A 22,695-nucleotide genomic window follows, 5' to 3' on the forward strand; every position below is an offset into this window, starting at 1 on the left:
GTTATGACAACGAATGCATTAATCAATCTACTACTGCGTTTAATATCCACAATCAATGCGTTCATGGTAACAATAAACGCAGTTGTTGAAACAATAAATGTTTTGATTGACCATTTGAAATGTAACGGCTTTTCCTTATGGTGGTACCCCGAGCTTCTCTGTGTTACCATTGTTTAAAAAAGAATTATTTGCCGAAGTACCGAATAATTTCATTTCGTTTCCAAGTGTAGTCCGTACTGGAAGGAAGTTTTCGTGTGTCTATTATCGTATTCATTTTTTTCGAATCCTGAGAAAACTAATTAGTATTTTTGAAAAATTTAAACGCAGAATAAAATATTACAGTATTATCGAGGATCTGAAGTCCCTGAGAACTTCTATAATGATTATTTAAAGAGAAAATTTAGTATGATTTTTGATTTCAAATATACCATTCAAAAGAAACTTTTTGTTTATTCTAAGGGACTTTCAGCCCTCGGTAATAACGTAATCTTTTATTCTGCGTTTAAATTTTTCAAAAATATTTATTAGTTTTCTCAGGATTCCAAAAAAAAATGAATGCGTTTAAAAAGAATTCGATCGAAATTTTGCACCTGCGCTCTCAAAAAGGAAAGTTGTGTCTGTCGCCTGAAGATGGATCGCGTAAAGTTCGAAACATTGATGTTATAATATACTTTGATTATTTGAAAAATCGACCTGTCCGAGCGTGTGGCTTATGTGCTAAATATAAATAAGTTAATAAGGGGGGGGGGGTAACACTTATTCCAACGCACTATATAAGTGAAATCATATGAGAAATCACACAGTGTACAGTCCATTCGGTTTAAGACAAAAAAGGGGGATTTGCAAAATTATTATTAATCAATTAATAGCATACATAGAGCTAATGCATTCAGTCATTATTAATATAAAATACGTTCATAGTAGGAATGAACGAAACTGATTGTAAGAATGAATAGAATTGCTTGTAAGAATAACCGTATTTATTGTGGGAATGAATGGAATTAATTGTAAGAATAAAGGGAAATAATTTTAGAAATAAATGAAATTGATTGGATGCATGAAGCAGTATACGTTAGGAAAAATAAAACTGTTATTGACACAACGAATAGTCTTCGTCGGTCAATTAACGACGCTGTTCTTTCAATGAATAGTGTTCGTTGACTCAGTGAACAGTGTTCGTAATATCAATAAAGTGATATTATGGTATACATAATGAAAGTATTATATATTAATAAATGGATGTTCATCCATTCAATAAACGTAATACATTGGATCAACTAACGAAAATAATGAATTGATGAACATCGTTTTGTTGTTTCAATAAAACCAAGAATTGGACAAATTTTTTTCTTTCCTTATTGGCTTTGGATTACTTGATCCATTCAGCCACGATAGATACTAAATTACTGTTTGCTACAATACACATTTCAAATATAATAAGATTACGTACATATGCGCACATATAATACTTATGCACGCACATACATACATAGGTAGATACTGAAATCAATAAAAAGCAAAAAAAATCAAAAAGGGGGGTGAAAACATTAAATTGACCGGCAGGTATACCCTCCATAGGACAAATTTTAAGTATTGCTTTTGTTGTCTGAATTAAAAATTTTATTAATATTACGTACCTTTTTCGTTGAGTGCAATTTATATTACTTTTTATTTTACAAATAAAAGGCAGATATCGAGCACAGTTCTTTATTAAATGATTGCACAAGTACTTTCGCTGTAGATCGAGAGTAACCGACGCAATCAAAAGAATATCGACCTTGAAATGGAACTGGGCAGGGCATATCGTGCGAACGAAGGACGGCAGATGGACGAAACGTATTCTTGAGTGGAGACCCAGACAGGACGCCTTTCGAAGCAGAGGACGATCACAAAAAAGATGGACAGATGACCTGAAGCGGATATGCCAAAATTGGATGCAAGCGGCTCAGGACGGGAATTTGTGAGGTGAACTACAGGAGGCCTACGTTCAGCAGTGGACAAGTATTAGATTAGATTATGTGAGGACATTAAGGCCATGCAGCCTCTCCGCACTTCGACCTATAAAGATCTTGTGTGCATACCCTTAATCTAGTTAAACTCTGGGATGCCAATACATACTTCTAAGTTGACTAGCATCCTTAGTACGAAAAATGAAAGATTACCCATGAGCGATCATATTAAACACAAATTTTCCATGTTCCAGAAAGTAATGAACCAGTACCAGTATTATAAGAACAGTTTATACAGGGTGTCTTGAAAAGATTGGACATAAATTATACCACACATTATGGGGTCAAAAATAGTTCGATTGAACCTAACTTACCTTGGTACAAATGTGCTCACAAAAAAAATTACAGCCCTTTGAAGTTACAAAATGAATATCGATTTTTTTCAATATATCGAAAACTATTGGACATTTTTTATTGAAAATGGACATGTTCTTATGGCAGGATCATCTTAAAACAAAATTATACTGAAATTTGTCCACCCCATCAAAAATTTATAGGGGTTTTGTTCCCTTAAACCCCCCCAAACTTTTGTGTACGTTCCCATTAATTCATTATTGTGGTACCATTAGTTAAACACAACGTTTTTAAAACTTTTTTGCCTCCTAATATTTTTTCGATAAGCCAGTTTTTATCGAGATACGGCTTCTTTTTCAATATATTTACGTAAAAATTTTATGGGGGTTTTGTTCCTTTAAACCCCCCAAAATGTTTGTGTACGTTCCAATTAAACTATAATTGTGGTACCATTAGTTAAACACAGTGTTTTTAAAACTTTTGCCTCTTAGTCTTTTTTTCATAAGTCACCTTTTATCGAGATGTAGCTTCTTTTTCAAAATATACCTAAAAATAAAAATTATAAATAAATTTTCAGATTATTAACAGGTCTCTATAATCGTACTTAAAACCATATAAAAATATGTGGTGGATTCAACAAATATTCAAAATATCTCGATAAACACTGGCTTATCGAAAAGGTACTAAGAGGCAAAAAAGTTTTAAAAACATTGTGTTTAACTAATGGTGCCACAACAATAATTTAATTGGAACGTACACAAAAGTTTGGGGGGGTTTAAGGGAATAAAACCCCCATAAAATTTTTATGGGGTGCACAAATTTCACTTTAATTTTTTTTAAGATGTTGCTGCCATAAAAATGCCACATGTCCATTTTCAATAAAAAATCTCTAAGAGTTTTCGATATATGAAAAAAAATCGATTTTCATTTTGTAACTTCAAAGGGCTGTAACTTTTTTTGTGTAAATTCAAGATAGTGTAAAATATATCGCCGCTTATTCATTTCAGATATTTCCATCTCGCAAACAAAAACACGTAAAAATATACATCTGGCGGTGAGTCACCCGTCCCAAGGCCCAGAAAACTGTACGTTGACGACAGGCCTTCCCAAGCTCGACCTGCGAACGCATGAACTGATAGTAGGATGCGCAGAACGGTCTACGCAGTCCGTCGACGCAGGTTGTGTCTGGCTTAGGATCAATTTGCGCCGGGGCTAAAAATCATGATTTGGGAGTGCTCCTAGTAGCATTTAACATGTCTTGGTTTGTTTATTTCTACTGCATCTTGAATATCTTGATTGTAAATTTAGTATAGTTTTTGATGTATTGAAAAAAATCTATTTTCATTTTTTAACTTCTAAGGGCTGTAATTTTTTATGTGGACATTTGTACCAAGGTAAGTTAGGTTCAATCGAACTATTTTTGGTCCCAGAATATGTGTTTTAATTTATGACCCGCATTTTTGTTACACCCTGTATAAAATGAATAAAATCTGCGATAAAATTTTCCATATTGATTAAAGGATAACTGATATATAAGCAAACGTGACCCGAATAAATCTTGAGATACCTATATCATGGCTTAAGAACATAACCAACATTCCAAAAACTGATAACTGCAAAGAGGCAGAACGTTTCTACAGCTAAAGCAGTTGGATTTAACATTGACATTAACCTTAATATATTCATATAAACAAATTACCTTGAAATCGTCAAAATAAAAATATTTGCCAAGATAACGTCTCCACCTTAAACTTGAAAAAACTGTGTATGTAAATAAATAAAATATAACTGTAAAAGTCAAGAATCAGTATGTAGTTATGTAGTGTTTTACTTTCATGACCATAGTATGCTTTGCATTTTAAGTAAGGCTGTGATTCACGTGGAATTCTTCAGTAAATTGTTGCGAAATTGAATTAGGTGTATGAAATACATAAAGTGTAAGTTTACCATCATTTCATCACGTAAATAGACTATGTATTACATGCATTTTAATTTTTTTGACAATTGCGTATTGTCTGCATTCCATTAAAATAAGGATTCAAAAATATATTGATGACTAATTTATTGACGAAGGTATGCAAAAGTGCAGGTGGAAGTGTTTTATTTTGACAAAGAAATCCCAGCACTTAACAGCATTCGGGCATCTTGGATATTAGTGCACCCTATGTAATGCACAGCTGAATGTGGCTGAAGGCTGAATCTTTATGTTTGTGCGTCACAGTGTTGCCATGCTGTTTTCTATATATTTCTTATATAATTTCAATCAATATTAAATGTACCTACAAGAATAATAGAATAAGAACGTTTACTTCTCCGTCATTATACTAGGTAGAATGACAAATGAGGTGTCAAATGAAAGCTTATAATCCAAGGATAGTACTAAAGATGAGAAATTAGATTTAGGTTGTCTGTCCATCTGTCTGTCTGACCGCGAATATAACTCCTCCGTCACTTTACCAGGTAGAATGACAAATGAGGTGTCCAATGAAAGCTTTTAATATAGAGACATATTATAATATAACTATACATCCCCAAAATAACGCTTATTTTTCGAGACACTGGCCATGGGAGGTGAATGGCTAATTTTGGTCATATTTTATGTTTTCAATGGTGCTGACAACTAAAAAGAGGTTTATTTTGAAATTTATGGAATGAAACATTGTCAAAATCGCAATTTTAACCTAAAAATGAAAAAAAAGTGAAGTCACGAATTTTTACCTTTAACTCGCTACAACTCTGTTTCATATTAATATTTTTTTCTAAAATTTCTACAGCATGTATTTCTCACCTTTGTGAAGACTATGAAAATAACTGTAGTCTTTCTGTCTTTTCTTTATAAAAGTTATGAATTTTTAAAAATAAAAGGTGCAGATTCGTGAATTGCAGAGTTAAATCGCAAAAATTAAGTGACAAAATGTAAAATTATCTATATGATTCCGTTTATGTTAAACCATAGAGCTCAACTTTTAATTTTAAGAAAAACATGGTTTAACTTTTTTTTATTTTTAGGGCAAAACTGCGATTTTGACAATGTTCTCCCACCTAAAATTCAAAATAAACTTTATTTTCGTTTTCAGCACTTTCGAAAACATAAAGTACGACCAAAATTAGCCATTCACCACCAATGATCAGTATCTCGAAAAATTAGCGTTATTTTGGGGATTTATAACGTAGATGTTAAACGTTGCACCATTTGTTTTCTATAAAACATTTTGATCCAAAATTTTCCAGAAAACTTCTTTGCACTCATGTTTTATTTTTGAATTTGATTTAAAATCTATATTTCAAATTTTGTCAGTCAAAATTTGCGATTAAACTTTGCAATTCACGAATCTGCACCTTGTACTTTAAAAGATTCATAACTTTTACTAGAATAAGACTAAAAGCTTAAAGCAGAAACCATTCTCTTCAAAAAATTGAGCGATATATAGTGTACAAACTTTAGAAAAAAATATTAAAACGGACCAGAGTTGCAGCGAGCTAAACGCAAAAAAAGTGATTTCATTTTTTTTATTTTTAGGGTACAATTGCAATTTTGACAATATTCCCCCACCTAAAATTTAAAATAAATTTTATTTTTGTTTTCATCACTGTCAAAAACATAATCTAAGACCAAAATTAGCCATCCGCCACCCATGGTCAATATCTCAAAAAATAAGCGTTATATTGGGGATTTCTAATGTCGACATTAACAGTTGCACTATTTTTTTTTTCTATAAAACATTTTGATCTAAAACTTACCAAAAAACTTCTTTGTACTCTCTACTTTAAAATAAACGTGATTAAGAAGCTAAATTTTAAACTTCGTCACACAACTTTTGCGATTAAACTTTGCAATGCACAAATCCGCACCTTTTTCTTTAAAAAATTCATAACCTTTATCATGATAAGAATAAAAACTTGAAGCAGGTACTTTTGTCTTCAGAAATGTTAGAGCTATATACTGTAAAATTTCAGAAAAAAATATTAAAATGGAACAGAGTTGTAGCGAGGTAAACGCAAAAAAAAACGTAGTTTCATTTTTTTTTATTTTTAGGTTAAAATTGCGATTTTGACAATGTTCCCCCACATAAAATTCAAAATAAACCTCATTTTCGTTTTCAGCACCATCGAAAATATAAAGTATGAATAAAATTAGCCATGTACCCCTCCGTGGTCAGTGTCTCGAAAACTAAGCGCTTTTTTGAGGGTGTCCCGCTCGTGTATAATATCACAAAAAATTGTAACGTGATAGTATGAAAAAATAGAGGATACGGCAACGGTGTTACAAGTGATGGATCCAATGCCAAAATCTACACAGACATATTAGGGTGCACTAATATCCAAGATGTCCCAGCATTCTATGTGTTGTACATATAAATTTAAAGAAGTAACCAAGTTCAACTACATAGGAATAACAATAGGAAAAAACAGCAAAGACAGAATACAGGAGAGAATCCAGAAGGGTAATCAAGCTTTTGGAAAGAATAAGCAATTACTCAGATCCAAAAACATCAGCAGACAAACAAAAATCAGAACGTATAACACACTGATCAGACCAGTTATCACGTATGCAATGGAAACCACGACGCTGACAAAAAAAGAACAAAAAGATCTAAGAATAGTAGAAAGAAAATAATGACATCAATATTGAGATCAAAAACAACAAGCGACAAAGACATATACAGCTATAAGAAATAAACCAAACAGGAATAATCTACCTGGGGCCATTTCATTTCGATGTCGAAATTTAAAAGCGACTACGCCATGATAGTCGCAATTGCTAGCGATTCTGATTCATTTCGATTTTAGTTACAACTGGGGATATTTACTTTATTATTTTGACACTGCTCAAAATTTGGGTTGGCCCTCTTGTTTGTTCAACTAACCTCTTTAATGCCTCCAAACCCAGCAAATTTTCATAAAACGCAGCCAGATTAATTCTTTTGCTTCAGTTTTCCTTGCAAGAAGCAACCAAAACACGACATCCCCTAAACTAAAGCTAATCTCGCCCTTCCCGGTCCAGCCAGTCATGTTACATTAATTTCGACTCGAAATGAAATTTCAACCACTTTCTTACAGTTAAAATTAATTTCGATATATCGAAATTTAATGACGTACTTTAGTTAGTTCAACTGAAATCCACAAGGCTCGCAAAGTCATATTTCGATGTCGCCATATTAATTTCGACGTGTTTTGAGTCGAAATGTCCATTAGAAGGGCCCTGGAAAAAAGGATTACTATATGCCCCGGTATTGCCATAATCCCCTCGGATTGAACGGCGTTGATGATGATGATAATGAAGAAGTGTTGTAGAGAAAGACAAAAAAATGGCTCGAAAATATTCGAAAACACAAGAAAGAAAGAAAAATATATGATCCAGATGAAAGGCGGTTCAATGAAGGACATTCAGTTCAAAAACTATTTAGTCCAGAGTAATAAGGATTTTCTCGGGACACTCAAAGATCCAGATAGCTGACTACTTTTTTAGTTATTGTAGACCTATAGGAAGAAAACCTACCTGTTTCCTGCCTAGAGTTCGCGTCCGTTTTTTATTTATTAACAATTTAGTGCAAAAAACACGATTTTTTCGATTTTTTGCACCCCATTCAAAAGCTAAATAGTTGACATAACATTCAGTTCAGTTTTTTAGAACATTGAAAAACCTTCAAAATGCCGATTTTTGAAAGTTAAAAAGTTAATTTGTTGCTACGCAAACTGCAAAATAAGTGAAAATCATTATTTGTTAATAACTTTTACTAAAACTACCTTAGAACTTTGGTGTTTCACCCAAAGTTGGGTATTGGCGTACTTAACAAACCTTCAAAATTTGAGACCGATTCATTAATTAGTTTAAGAGTTATTCTATTTGTTTATCCCAGAGACCTTTATTTTGCAATAAGATAAGACAGAAAATAATGAAGATATGGCAATTCTGAGTATGCCAAATGAAAATAGAAGAGTGATAGTATCGAAATGTATTCAAAAAAGATAAAAAAAATAATTAATATAGTCAAAAATCCAAATGCCAAATTTTTGAAATTTTGTACTTTCTAAACATTTAGAATAACTTTAAAAATGTTGTCCATAGAAACAATCTTTTTATATACCTACATATTCGAAAAGATAGTATTTTAGCACGAATTTTCAAATAAAACAATTTAGCCTGGGTTCATTTGGGACAAAGTTAGCCATATGTTTTTTTTAATTCGCAGCTAATTTGTTTGTAATAATTAAGGAATCTCATTAATACCATTTTAAAGAATGGGATTTGTATTTTTTCTTAATAAATTTGCACAAACATTGTACCCTCACAGCACCCTTTACGATTTTTCAAAAATGTAGTTCAAACGATTACTAGGGGAACCTACAAATCCACCGAGTTAAAATACCGAAAAAGCAATTTCAAACGAATATAATTTTCTGTATCTCCGGATCAACTCAATGGATTTTGATCTTTCTTTTTTAATTTGTATGTAATTTCTGCGTACATTACAAATATGCAATTTGTTTATAAATTTATTAATTATTAAACAGTCTAATTGGTTTAAACAATTCTTGAAAAAATATATATTCTTTTAAAATCTATTTTTTTATTCATATTATCATTAATGGTCGTAGAAAAAGTTAAAGTTAAATTAGATAATTATTTATTGAAAACAATTTACTTATTAAAGTATACCTTAACTTTTTCTATGATTAATAACGATAGTATGATTAAAATCATGGATTTTTGGGAAAAAAATATATTTTCAAAAATTGTTTAAACAAATTGTATATTTGTAATGTACCGAAAAATTACATACGAATTAAAAAAATAACGATCAAAATATATTCTGTAGATCCCGAGATATAGAAAATGATAGTAGTTTTAAGTTGCTTTTTTTAGTTTTTGAACTCGTGCATTTGTCGGCTCCCAGCTCCCCCTTCACTTACCACGACTAGTCACCAATTGAACTACATTTTTAAAATTCGTGTAAAATACCAGCTTTTCTAATATGTAAAATGATTTTTGTTACGGACAATATTTTTAAAGTTATTCTAAATGTTTATAAACTACAAAATTTCACAAATTTGGCATTAGGATTTTTGACTATTAGATATTTTTTTTTATCTTTTTTTAGTACATTTTGATAGCACCAGTTTTCTAATTTCATTTGGCATACACATACGCGGGAATACCTCTTAAACTAATTAATGGATCGGTCTCAATTTTTGAGGGTTTGTTAAGTACCCCAATACCAAACTTTGGGTAAAACACTAAAGTTCTAAGGTAGTTTTAGTAAAAGTTATTAACAAATAACGATTTTCATTTATTTTGCAGTTTGCGTAGCAACAAATTAACTTTTTAACTTTCAAAAATCGGCATTTTGAAGGTTCTAAAAATTAAATTTTGTAATTTTATGTCAACTATTTAGCTTTTGAATGGGGTGCAAAAAATCGAAAAAATCGCGATTTTTTGCACTAAATTATTAATAATTAAAAAACGGACGCGAACTCTAGGCAGGAAATAGGTAGGTTTTCTTCCTATCCTATAGGTCTACAGTAACTAAAAAAGTAGTCAGCTACCTGTATCTTTGAGTGTCCCGAACATGGTCTATTTCTAGCTTATTACCCTGGAGTAATTGTAGGACAAAAGTATTCAACCAGAAACTCAAGCTTTCATAATAGTCGAGAGGTTTACCCCCATACCCAGAGTACATACAGGCTAATATTTTTGCATTTCTTCCGCACTACACCCTTTTTCTACTCGATTCAACCTTATTTTTCAAAGCTGAATTAAATATTTTGTAAATCTTTTCAAGTGGGCTGGAAGTTGGCTAGAATAATTAATAAAATAAAAACAATTTCCTAAACCGCTTCGAATAAAATTTTTAGGAACATCTCATCCACAAAATATTTTTTCACTATTGGAATTTTTTTCGAAAAATACTTCCTTTTCGAGATATTTGCTATATTTTGTTGAAAATAATGCCTAATGAGTCTTTTTGGGAATATTTGTTCTAAGAAAAGATTAAGTCAATTGTAATTCTACAAAAAGCTTTATAATCCTTCAAGCACAAGTAAGAATATTTAAAAAAAGGATAAGTGGTTTCTGTTTTGCTAAAAACATAGTTTAAAGGGTACATCCCGTTGGCATAGGCAAAATGACCTCACTCCCAGAATTAATTTTTTTTCATTTTTTAAGTTCTATGTAATTAAAAGATAAGACTCAGCTCAATTTTAACCCTTTCCCCTTCCCTCTCTACCAAAAACGTCATTTTTTCGTATTTATTTTTTTTTAGGTGGTATGTGGACTCGTGGATTGAATGTACATACCTTACAGGGGCGTCATTTGACAGGGTCAGGGAGGGGCATTTGCCCCCCTGACCCTGTAAATGACTCAAATTTACAAAAATACATCAATTTTATTACTATAGTATTGTATAATGTATTGTATAATATATAATGCTTGCCCCCAATCAAAATTTCAAATGACGCCCCTGATACCTTACCTAAAAATGCATTTTTTTTAAACCGTATAACTTTTGTCTGCAGGTCTATTTTTTTTATTTTGTGTATTTTATCAAAAGCTCTATTTCTAATTTTTTCCAGTTTTTCTGTACGGTGCGCCACATTCAAAGACCCGAAAAACTGCATTTTTAGGGGCTTTTAGAGATTTTCCTCATTTTGTGGACTTAATAGATCAAATCAAGTTTTTTTGTACGTTATATACATACATTTATAATTTGAAGTAACTGAGTCCTTTGGGAAATTCAAAAATGGAAGAAAAATGTTCAAACCCTTTACTTCAGCTTATTTATAACCTATAAAAAACTTCATTTGATCTATTTTGAAGTCTATAAAATGAGGAAAACTCCCCAAAATCCCTAAACAACTAGTTTTCTGGCGGACCTTACGGAAAAAATCTAAAAAAGATTAGAAATGGAGTTTTTGGTAAAATACACAAAATAAAAAAATACACCTGCAGCCATCTCACAAAAACAGTTATACGCTTTTTTTCGAAAAAAAAAATGCATTTTGAGGTTATGTACACTAAACTTACTGGTCTATAAAAAATATACCTACATGTTTTGTAAAAGCCTGAACTATGCCTATGAATTTTTATAAATTTTTAAATCAATTACATCCCACCTAAAAAAATAAAAACGAAAAACTGGCGATTTTTTGGCGAACTAGTGGTGCAGGGGCGTAACAGAGGCCCCCGCAGCGTGAAGCTTGCGGGGGGCCCTAATCGACAAGGGCCCCATCTTGTCGTCTAATATTATGTAAAAATATGTTATAGGTAAACGTAAATTTCTAAATAGGCTTATTCGGCAAGTGAATCATCTCATATCTAGAAACTAATCCTTTCCGGTCTCACGAATTTTTATGGCTGACGACAATAAACTATAATGCTTTGTACGTGACTATTGAAAGATTTGAGAATTGTAATTTGCCGAATTTTAGAACAATATTTCTAAATCTATAAATGGGCTTTCTCTTCAATCTTTTCCTACGTTTAGTATTTCGATACAATTATCCAGAGGCGTAACAGAGGCCCCCGCGGCATGAAGCTTACGGGGGGCCCCATCTTGTTGTCTAATATGTGTAAAAATGTGTTGTTAAATATATTATTTGCATAAATACGTTTTTTAAGCAGTGCTGTATTGAAAATGAAGTTGTCCATCGGAATTAATAAAATTGTAGATATATTCGCTGATAGTAGATAGTGCACGAAGAAAGTTGTTCATCATTCATCTCATAGAATAATACTAATGTAATCATTTAGTAATTTTTGTTCTATTTTATTCTATACCAATAAAGATGAAAAATGTAAGTCGTCATAAACAATGCATGAATACACCAATAGATCAGTAAATGACAATTTTCGAGTGAAATTATCAGCGTCACGACGGACGTATTTGCTTGACAATTTGCATTTAGGTTCTAGTTACACTCCACTTCAAAGTTGGATTTATGCCGTTGGTTCCTATTACTTTGGGGGGTGACACCCCTTCTTGGGGTGAAAAACATACGTTTAAAATAAGTCTGGAAATGTATAAATTGACTAATTATAAGCAACTTTTGTTCTATATAGTTTCTTTATCTATGTTAATACTTTTTAAGTCATTTGCGAGTGAAAATGTTTATTTTTTAAATTATAAAAATAAGTATTTATCGAATTAATATTAGATATCGAAAAAATATTTGTAGGAAAAATGTAGCTTATAAGATACAAAAAAATTGTGTACTTATTCATGAAGTTTATCGACACAGTAAAAGCACAGTTGAAGCTCATGAAAAATTATTCTTATTCGTCTAATTCCAAATCGTATACTTCAACCTAAAATAACCAAAAAATGAAGCAATTTTCGAGAAAAACTCATTAAAACTTTTTTAAATGTTTAAAAAAAAGCTTTATTTTTATTTTTTATAAAAGTTTCTAGCACCAACACTATACGAGTTACGCTCAAAATAAAGTTGGCCCCTTTTTTGGTAAAAAAAAATCGTGAAAATCTGCCCTATTTCGCACCCCAAATAAAATTTATCATTAGCGCTTTACCATTTACTTTAAATATTTATTGTTCATATGATTTGTAAGGATGACCGGTTTGAAGTTCTTATTTTTGAAAAAATTTGGTTGCATAGTAAAGTTTTTTTATTTTGGAAAAATGCCTTTTTTTCAAAATAACTTAAAAATTATATTAGTGATACGAAAAATCTCAAAGAGTAAAGAAATGTAGGTCTTGCTTTTATAAATATTTTTGCTTTATTTTGTTTTTCTGTAAGACAAAAATTGGTTCAAATATGGCTGTTTAAAATTTGCATATACTCATGATTAGTGACTTGTTCAAGCCCTTTCAACTAGAACCCTTTTAAAAATAAGCACTTTGATCCGGTGAAACTTACAGGTCATATAAAAAAGTTAAGTAATTTGTAAGGCGATAATGATTAGTTTCATTTGGGGTGCTAAACGGGGGGAGATTTAAAAAAAAAATTGACCAAAAAATGGGAGTAACTGTATTTTGAGCGTAACTGGTTTAGTTTTGATGCTAGGAAGTTTTGTAAAAAATAAAGCTTCTTTTAAACACTTTAAAAAAGTTCTAATTAATTTCCCCGAAAAGTATTTCATTTTTTGGTTATTTCACGTTGAAATATTCGATTTGGAATTTGACGATTACGAAAAACTTTTCAAGAGCTACAACTTTTCTTTTACTGAGTCGATAGACTTCATTTTTGTTTCACTTTTTTATAAGCTAGATACATTTTTGCTAACAATATTCTTTTCGATCGAATACTTACTCTTTGAACTATTTGCGAAAAATCGTCTAAAACGCGTTTTTTTGTTGAACAATAAACATTTTTTCTTATAAATAACTCGAAAAGTCTTGAGCTGACCAATTCGGTGGTGACACTGAAAATTACACGGTATCGCCATATTTTACGTTGATTTACTGGGCTGTAACACATACATATAGTATTTGTTACACATGTCGCATTTAGTAATTTTTTAAAGGGGCCAAATTTCCAATTCTGGGGGGGGGGGGCGACGGAATTTGTTACGCCACTGAGTGGTGGGATAAAATTGCGCTGTTTTATTTTATAATAACATAAAACACGTAAAAAATGAGAAAATTGATTCACGTTGTATCGATCTCAAAAATATGATTAACTCGCAAAAATCCTTAAAACCTTGAAAACATGATTTTTGGGGGGTTTGAACGTGTTTCGCCCAATTTTTGATTGTTTAAAAGAACTCAGTTACTTCAAATTATACATAATCTATAAAAAATCTTGATTTTGAAATCTATAAAATGGAGAAAATCCAAAAACCCCTAAAAACCCGTTTTTCTGGTTTTTGAAGGTGGTGCCTTACAGAAAAATCTGGAAAAATTACAAATATGTATAGTTCAAACAGATAAGTATGTCAGGAAATACGATCAACTATTTTGGCGCTAGAGTTTTAGTAATCACTTGTAAAATTATGAGAATCACCCTGTAAAAGATAAATTTCTTTTTAAATATATGCCACTAAGAACTACACTATAGATTCTGGGAGATCACCGTTTTTAAAATTCTGGCAAAACCGTAATTACATTGGCATGTCTATTGTACTTAAAACATGTTTGATTGTTTTTATGAGTTGTTTGTAGGGATGGGAAAAAACTTCCGGTTTAAACCTAAAACCGGTTTTTTTACTTCGAAATAACCGGTTTTACCGGTTGTTTTTTTGTCCCGGTTATAACCGGTTTTTTCTTTTTAAAGTAAAAACCGGTTATTAGGTTTTCACAGTGATTAGGATTGGGTTAGGTATTATTTTGGATCCCAATCATAATTATTATTCTCAAGTAATTATTCCAAACAAAACCATAATTCAAATCTTATTTTATTTTATAACTACAGAAGCAAACTGAAAGTGCAATCTCACATCAGCCAGAAACAACTTATAAGTTTTATTATAATATTTCCTTGAAAAGGTATTTGTAATCATAATATTTACATAAGAAATGATCTGGTTGAATTAGACGCAAACATCATCTATTTTTCACACTTAACTCTTGACATTGAAAGTGGGTGAATGACTTTTTCTGATTACCAAAAATAATGCTCTGACTATGAATATCGAATTACTGATTACGAATACTAATCTCCAAGAATTTCCCTACGTTTTCAAAACGGTACACCCATACAGGAAGTATTAAATGAGTTAAAATGTACCTATTCTACAAATATACAAATGTGTTAAAAGTAATACATGATAAATTTTTTTTGATGGTAGTAAAAATAAAAGATAAATTGCATTATCCAATTTATTTTTAAGTAAAATATTTATGTTGATATTATTTTTTTTAAATCCCATTTCAAAGAGTCTGGGAAATTTTTTATAAGTTGAAATGGTTGGGGATTTTTTTGGGTTTGGGAGGAGAGGAAAATTGGTGGGTATTTTAGAGGATTATATTTTTAAATGGTAAATTAAATTTGCATCATTAATTGAATATAACAATTGCATATTATATTCTACTCTCATAATATATTCAATGACGATACAACCTGAATTATTTCAGCGCTCTCTGTTGAGCAGTAGTATAATAATAATTTTGGTTTACTGTTCTCTACATCTGACTACTGAAATTCACAAATCTTTGGGATTCACACAAATCAAATTTTATTTCGATCCAATGTATATATTAATCTTACGCTATATTATATTTAATAATAATTAATAAATATATAATAATAATAAAATAATAAATAAATATATTAATTAATAGAATAAAATGGTTTTATTAAAAATTGGGTTTTATTTATATTGATATTGATGATCTTTCGATAGTACTAATTTTGATCATATTGATATCGAGTCGTATGGAGTATCGCAAACTAAAGTGCATTGTAAATGTAACTTTGTAACCTATTGGATTAAAAAAACCGAAAACCGGTTTTTCCAAAAACCGGTTTTTTTGGCCGGTTATAATCGCCAGGTTAAACCGTAAGCAAAAAAAAAACCGGTATAACCGAAAACCGGTGTTTTGTCACAAACCGCCATCCCTAGTTGTTTGGTAAAATGAGCATCCAATCTCACTAATGGTTTGGATGCTTACATCTTACATTCTATTGTTGAACAAGATTTATTAGTCTGTAGCAAGTAAAACTAAATATTTTTATGACTTCCGAAGTACGTGTCAGTTTCTTTCTCAGTGGCTATTGAGAGGAAACCATTACGCAGTACCAATTATAAATGGTGTAACATGTTACGACATACATTTCTTGTCTTTTTCAGATTTAGATAAAGCATTACCTGATTAACGCTGGTGATTAAAATGATAATAGTCTAATCAAATAAAATTACAATGTTATGTACACGTACACATATCAAAATGTAATTCTGTACAGGTTGGAACACATTTTATATCAAAATTTAGGTGAAAACAAAAGATATTTTCAAGAAAGTACATGATTTATACACTAAGCATCAAAATTGAAGACATACATAAGTGGATAAAGGTCAGATGTCACATTTTTTGAGAAAATTGTTTTATTAGGTTTTTGTTCTTCTAATATGTTGTTTTACCTTTTAAAATTTTAAAATATCCTATTTTTAGCTAAATTAAAATAACAGGAAGGTATTAAAGCAATATGTCCCACTAGATTTTTGAATTCTAGTGGATAAAGGTATTATGTCCAATATCGCATTTGGACATAATACCTTTATCCATGTGAAATGTGTAAATACGGAGAATTTTTTCTACTACTTTGAAGATCTGCTGACGAACCTCTATTTATGTAAAAAGAAAACAAACACTTCAAATCAAAAGGTTAATTTTCGTGATACGTAAAATGGATAAGAGTGGACGAATTTGGCTTCTATCTCTATAAGACATAGATACCTTAATGACTACATGCCATTTCAGCAACTAGATTTAAGAAAAAAAAGGACAGCACATCTAACCACAACTGAATATAGACCAAGAAGACTGGAAAATAAAACTGGCAGTTTGAGTTTGGAAAAACTGGGACATTTAAAAGACCGAATAAAATTTGTTCCCGAAGAGTATAGATGGTTTTATGAAAACGCGATAGAGGAAAATAAAAAAAATCCAAAAAAGAAAAGAAGAACCTACTAAAAAATATGTTTTTATTAATTTTACAGTTTGTATTGCAATTTTTTTTGACAATCAATGCCCATTTTTGATACTTAACTCTTTTATCCACTTAACCCTAACATTTTTTAATTATTTTTACTATGTGGATAAAGGTAATATGTCCACAAAATTTAAAATATTAGGCTTAAAGTAACTTTTTTTAAATTCAATTTAAAGTGTGAAAAAAGTACCTTCAAATACCTGTTTAAAAAAGTGTAGCAATGCAAATTTATAAAATAAATAACTAACTTGGAACAAAATACACTAAAATGCTCATTACTCAAAAACATTATTTTGGGACATATGACCTTTATCCACTTATGTCTTCAATTAACGCACCCCCTTAAAAATGGGACATTTTTGATGTCTCGTATTTCCTAAACCTGTTGTCCGATTCGAGTGATTTTTTTAGTATATTATAGCTTTATTCTTCAGAAATATCGATGTGATAATATTATTGCTAAACAGGTAAGTGTCACTGTATACCGGGTGTAGCAATGATTGTTTGTTTTTTTCTCAAAGTTTGGAACACCCTGTGGAATATTCTAGCGCATATAAAATATTGAAATTAACTCAACTATAGCATTAGGATTTCTTAACATTTTGCTTTTTGATTCATTCGCTTATGTGGGATAATAAAAAAGTAAGGTACTTTAACAATTAGCCATGTTCTTCATCAATACAGGGTGTTTCTAAATAAGTGAGACAAACTTTAAGGGATAATTCTGCATGAAAAATAATGAACCTTTGCTTTATAAACATATGTCCACAAATGCTTCGTTTCCGAGATAGGGAATGTTGAATTTTTTCTTACAAACTGACGATTTATTTATTGCTCTAAAAGTGGTTGAGATATGTAAATGAAATTTAGTAGATTTTAAGAGGTAGTTATTGCGCGTTTTTGACATACAATTAAGAATTTTATATTTACTATTGGCGTGCATACGGAAGGTATCTAAAATGTTTATACCCGTATGCACGCCAATGGCGAATATAAAACTCTTAATTGTATGTCAAAAAATGGGCAATAACTAGCTCTAAAAACCTACCAAATTTAATTTGCATATCCCAACCAGTTTTAGAGTAATAAATAAATCGTCAGTTTGTAAGAAAAAATTCAACATCCCGTATCTCGGAAACAAAGTATTTGCGGACATATTATGTTCATAAAGCAAACGGTCATTATTTTTTCATGAAGAATTACCGTTACAGTTTGTCGCACTTATTTAGAAACACCCTGCATTGATGAATAACGTTGCTAGTTGTTAAAGTACATAACCTTTTTATTATTCAACATAAGCTAGTGAATCAAAAACTAAATTGTTAAGAAATAGCCTAATGCTACAGTAGATATTTAATTTCAATATTTTATATACGCTAGAATATTCCACAGGGTGTTCCAAAATTTGAGGAAAAAACACACTATCATTGTTACACCCGGTATACAATGACACTTACCTGTTTAGCAATAATATTATTACACCCATATTCTTGAAAAATAAAGCTATAATATACTAAAAATCACTCAAATCGGACAACAGGTTTAAGGAAATACGAGATATCAAAAATGTCCCATTTTTAATGTGGTGCGTTAATTTTGATGCTTAGTGTACAATTTATTTAAATCATCAAAAATGGGTCATTTTTGCACACAATTTAATCTGGTGCGGTAATTCATGTTTTTACGAAGGTTTTCACGATTTTTTTCTGTAGAGTTGAAGGAAAAATCTTTCATTTAAGACTTACTAAATTAAACTTGACCTCTTATTTATTTAAATAAGTATAAATAAAGCTTGCAAACACATGTGCCAAAAGTTATTATGTATTTGCATTTTAAATAAGCACTATAAAATATTTTAAATCGCAGAAGTAGCGCTATATTACTACTGTTCATTTTTAAACCAAGAGGAGTAAACTAAAAAGACAGATTCACACCCAAGAAAGTCACTAGAAATATCACCAAATACATATTTTTTTTTGGTTGATCATATCGGCCTTCGACGGTAATCCATACATGTTATACTAACACGTGGCTAAAGAGTTCTAAAAATTAAAGGAATAACGCAGAAAACACAAAAAATCGCCAATATAATTTAACTAACCTATGAAATGCCAGTAGTGTCAAAATTTCAAAAATGTCATTACTGTCAAAATTTCATAACAGTGGCGTAAACTTGCCTGCGGTTGGACCATTTACAAAGAAGCATTACGGTGCGGTAAATTTGAATTACTCCTCCTGGTTTAAAAACAGACCATAGTATAAAGCAAAAAGAAATTGGTTGAAAAATATTAAAAGTTTACGAGATTTATTATTTGTTTATTAAATGTCACTATTTTTTCAATTGCAAAAACGCGATGGTTGTCGATAACTTTTATAAGATCTCATTTTTTTTATGTATATTTTCATTTAAGGTCGCTAAGAAAATCCTGATTTTTCAAAATATTCTCCCATTTTTACTGTATGTAGGTATAAATGGCATTATTAAGTAAAAGGGTTGCTAGATGTACTAACGCAGTTTTAAATGTTAATATTGATAGATAAACAAATTGGTTTTAAAGTTGGAAAAGCTATCTCAGCAAAAAATGGTGCTAAAAAGTGTTTTTAAATGTATGAAAAATTATCAGGAACACGAATATCGAAACGGCATTTCAAAATTTTTAATCCCCCCGACGTTTTTAAAAAACAAGGTATACACAAATTAGAACAATTTTCAAACTTCATTTTGGAGGGGAGTTTAATTGAAATTTTGATTTCTCAACGCATTTATCGAAAATATAGATAAAAATTAAATCTCAAACTATTAAATATTTTTCAATCAATTTTTTTGCTTTATATGCTGGTAACATAATGCAAATAATAATTTTTGCAAATTTGTTTTTCAAGATTTATTTATAATTATGCATTTAAATAAATTATTAACGGTCAGATTTAACTCAGTTAAAGCCTTAAATTAAAGCTTTTCCCTTGTGTTCAAAAATTATCCATTTTTCATTATTTAAACAATGATCCCCTTATACAGGGTGTAACAAAAAGGCAGGTCATAAATTAAATCGCATATTCTGGGACCAGAAATAGTTCGATTGAACCTAACTTACAGCCGTTTGAAGTTACAAAATGAAAATCGATTTTTTCCAATATATCGAAAACGATTAGAGATCTTTTATTGAAAATGGACATGTGGCATTCTTATGGCAGGATCAGCTTAAAAAAATAATAGTGACATTTGTGCACCCCATAAAAATGTTATGGGAGTTTTGTTCTCTTAAACAAACCACCCCACACTTTTGTGTACGTTCCAATTAAATTATTATTGTAGTAACGTTAGTTAAACACAATGTTTCTAATACCTTTTTGCCTCATAGGATTTTTTCGACAAGCCAGTTTTTATAGAGATGAGGCTTGTTCTTTAATATACAAATTTTATTGGGGTTTTGTTCCTTTAAACGCCCCAAATGTTTGTGTACGTTTCAATTAAATTATTATTGTGGTGCCACACAATGTTTTTAAAACTTTTTTTGTTCTTAGTATTTCTTCGATAAGCCAGTTTTTACCGAGATATGGCTTCTTTTTTAATATGTTTCAAAATATACCTAAAATATGTAAAATAAATTCATTTTCATATTATTACCAAGTCTCTATAATCTTAGTTAACCATTTACAAAATATGGGGTGGATTAAACAAATGTTCAAAATATCTCGATAAAAACTGGCTTATCGAAAAAATACTAAAAGACAAAAAGTTTTATAACTAAAACAGTGCGTTTAAGGAATGGTGCCACAATAATAATTTATTTTGAACGCACACAAAAGTTTGGGGGGTTTTAAGGAACAAAACCCACATAAAATTTTTATAGGGTGCACAAATTTCACTGTTATTTTTTTTGGGTGTGCATGATTTGGACGCTAAATTTAAAATTCGACGCTGAAAAATAAAATTACCTGTTTCTGCATACATGATTTGGACGCTGGGTATAATTGAAATGTAAATGGAAAGTCAGGTAATAAAATTCTAGAGATTAAGCTTGATAAGGTTTATTCTAAACTCTCACTCATCGTAGCCCACATCTCCGGCGGAAATGTTGCGTGGTCGCCAATGTAGTTGTCCAATAAGTAGTCGGAAAACTTTTCAATTTTTGCATCCTTTGGTTGAATAGCCATAAAATCATATATGAAAGATTCTTCGACTTCTGAGGGAGGTAAAAATGGCAGCCCAAAAATATATTTCAGCCATTTAGATATTTCACTGTCTGCCAATTTATATTCCCGAATTAAGCCACAACTGCCGATATTACGATACCAAGCTTGCATAAGATGAAAACGGCACCCTTTAATGTGCACATTTGGAAATTCAAAACGCGCAGCATTGTGGATAGCAATTTCAAAATCGGAGAAAATGATTTTTTGATTGAATTTTAGACCAATTACTTCACATTTGCTTTTCAAAACATTAAATAGTTTTATATAGGTTTGTTGCGATTTGTCGGGAAGTAAACAATAACACAATGGTATATAATGTCCGTTGATAAATACATGTATGGTAAAAACTTGCTTGAAATATTGAGCACAGTAACTAAATGTACCGTCCATATAAATCGTTTCACTGCCGCACAGAAAACGCATGTTAGTGTTACACGAGAAGATGATAATGTTAGAACTTGGTTCAACCGCAAATATAAAATTCTCGTCTTTAAGTGTTTTGATATTCATAATATTTACCGCAGCAATAGTTTCTTCTTTACTTTTGGGCAGTTTAGGTTGAGCCATTCGCCGTTCACTGTATATTTGATTTCGTATTAAATTAACGTCTTTAACAGTCATGTGGCTCAAGCAATCTACATTTTCATTCAACGCATTATGTATGATTTTGGACGGCCTTTCGGTCAAATTATCCTTAGCCTTCCTTTTGGCACTGCTACGCACTATCTGTCTATTAAGCGTCTTGATATCACACTCGTGATTATGTTCTAGATTACTTCGGATCACTAACTTTTCTAGCCCTTTCGTGAATATCTTCGCTTTACACGACCGTTTTACGCACATCCAATACGTTTCTCCCGATTTTAGTACTTTATCTTGAGAAAAAGTAAAACTGTTCACTTTGAGCAAAATTTTACCACGATTACTTACTAACGTTGAAATTTCCATATTCACTATTAGTTTATATTCCTGTCTAGTACATGAGTTATTGTAAATAGACACAGGTTTATAGATTACAAACAAATTACCAGTTTGTTTTTTGCGGGAAACGAAAGTAATTAGTTTCGGTAGTACCGTAAATAAATTATCAATATGTCATCAGATGTTGCTATACAGAATGTCTCACCGAATAAATCCTATTCTACCTCTTACTCTACATCAGTGGAATTTATACAACCCGTTGGATGTGCATGATTTGGACGCTAAATTTAAAAGACCCAAAGGAGGAAGACCCAACCCTTCGGTCCTAACTTTACTTTCTGGCAGCGTCCAAAACACGGGTACTTTTAAGACCCTCAGGTACTTTAGCGTCGAAAACATGCCCGCCCTTTTTTTAAATGATCCTTCCATCAAAATGACACATGCCCATTTTAAATAAAAAACTCGATATATTGGAAAAAAATGATTTTCATTTTGTAACTTCAAAGGGTTGTAACTTCTTTTATGTACACATTTTTGTACTAGGATAAGTTAGGTTCCAGAATATGTGATTTAATCTATGACCTGCCTTTTTGTTACACCCTCTATAAATAATATACTTTCTTGAAAATATCTTTTGTTTCCACCTAAACTTTGATACATTAAAGTT

At 30.9% G+C, this 22,695-nt stretch overlaps 1 protein-coding gene across 3 annotated transcripts in view; it reads right to left on the reverse strand.

Annotated features, from left to right (window-relative positions):
- LOC114333446 (uncharacterized) overlaps window positions 1-22,695 on the reverse strand; it is a 346,961-nt gene that overhangs the window by 166,439 nt on the left and 157,827 nt on the right. The gene's annotated exons all lie outside the window — the stretch shown is intronic.

This window comes from Diabrotica virgifera, chromosome 10, assembly GCF_917563875.1.
Source record: "Diabrotica virgifera virgifera chromosome 10, PGI_DIABVI_V3a".
In the NCBI taxonomy this organism is placed as follows: Eukaryota; Metazoa; Arthropoda; class Insecta; order Coleoptera; family Chrysomelidae; genus Diabrotica; species Diabrotica virgifera.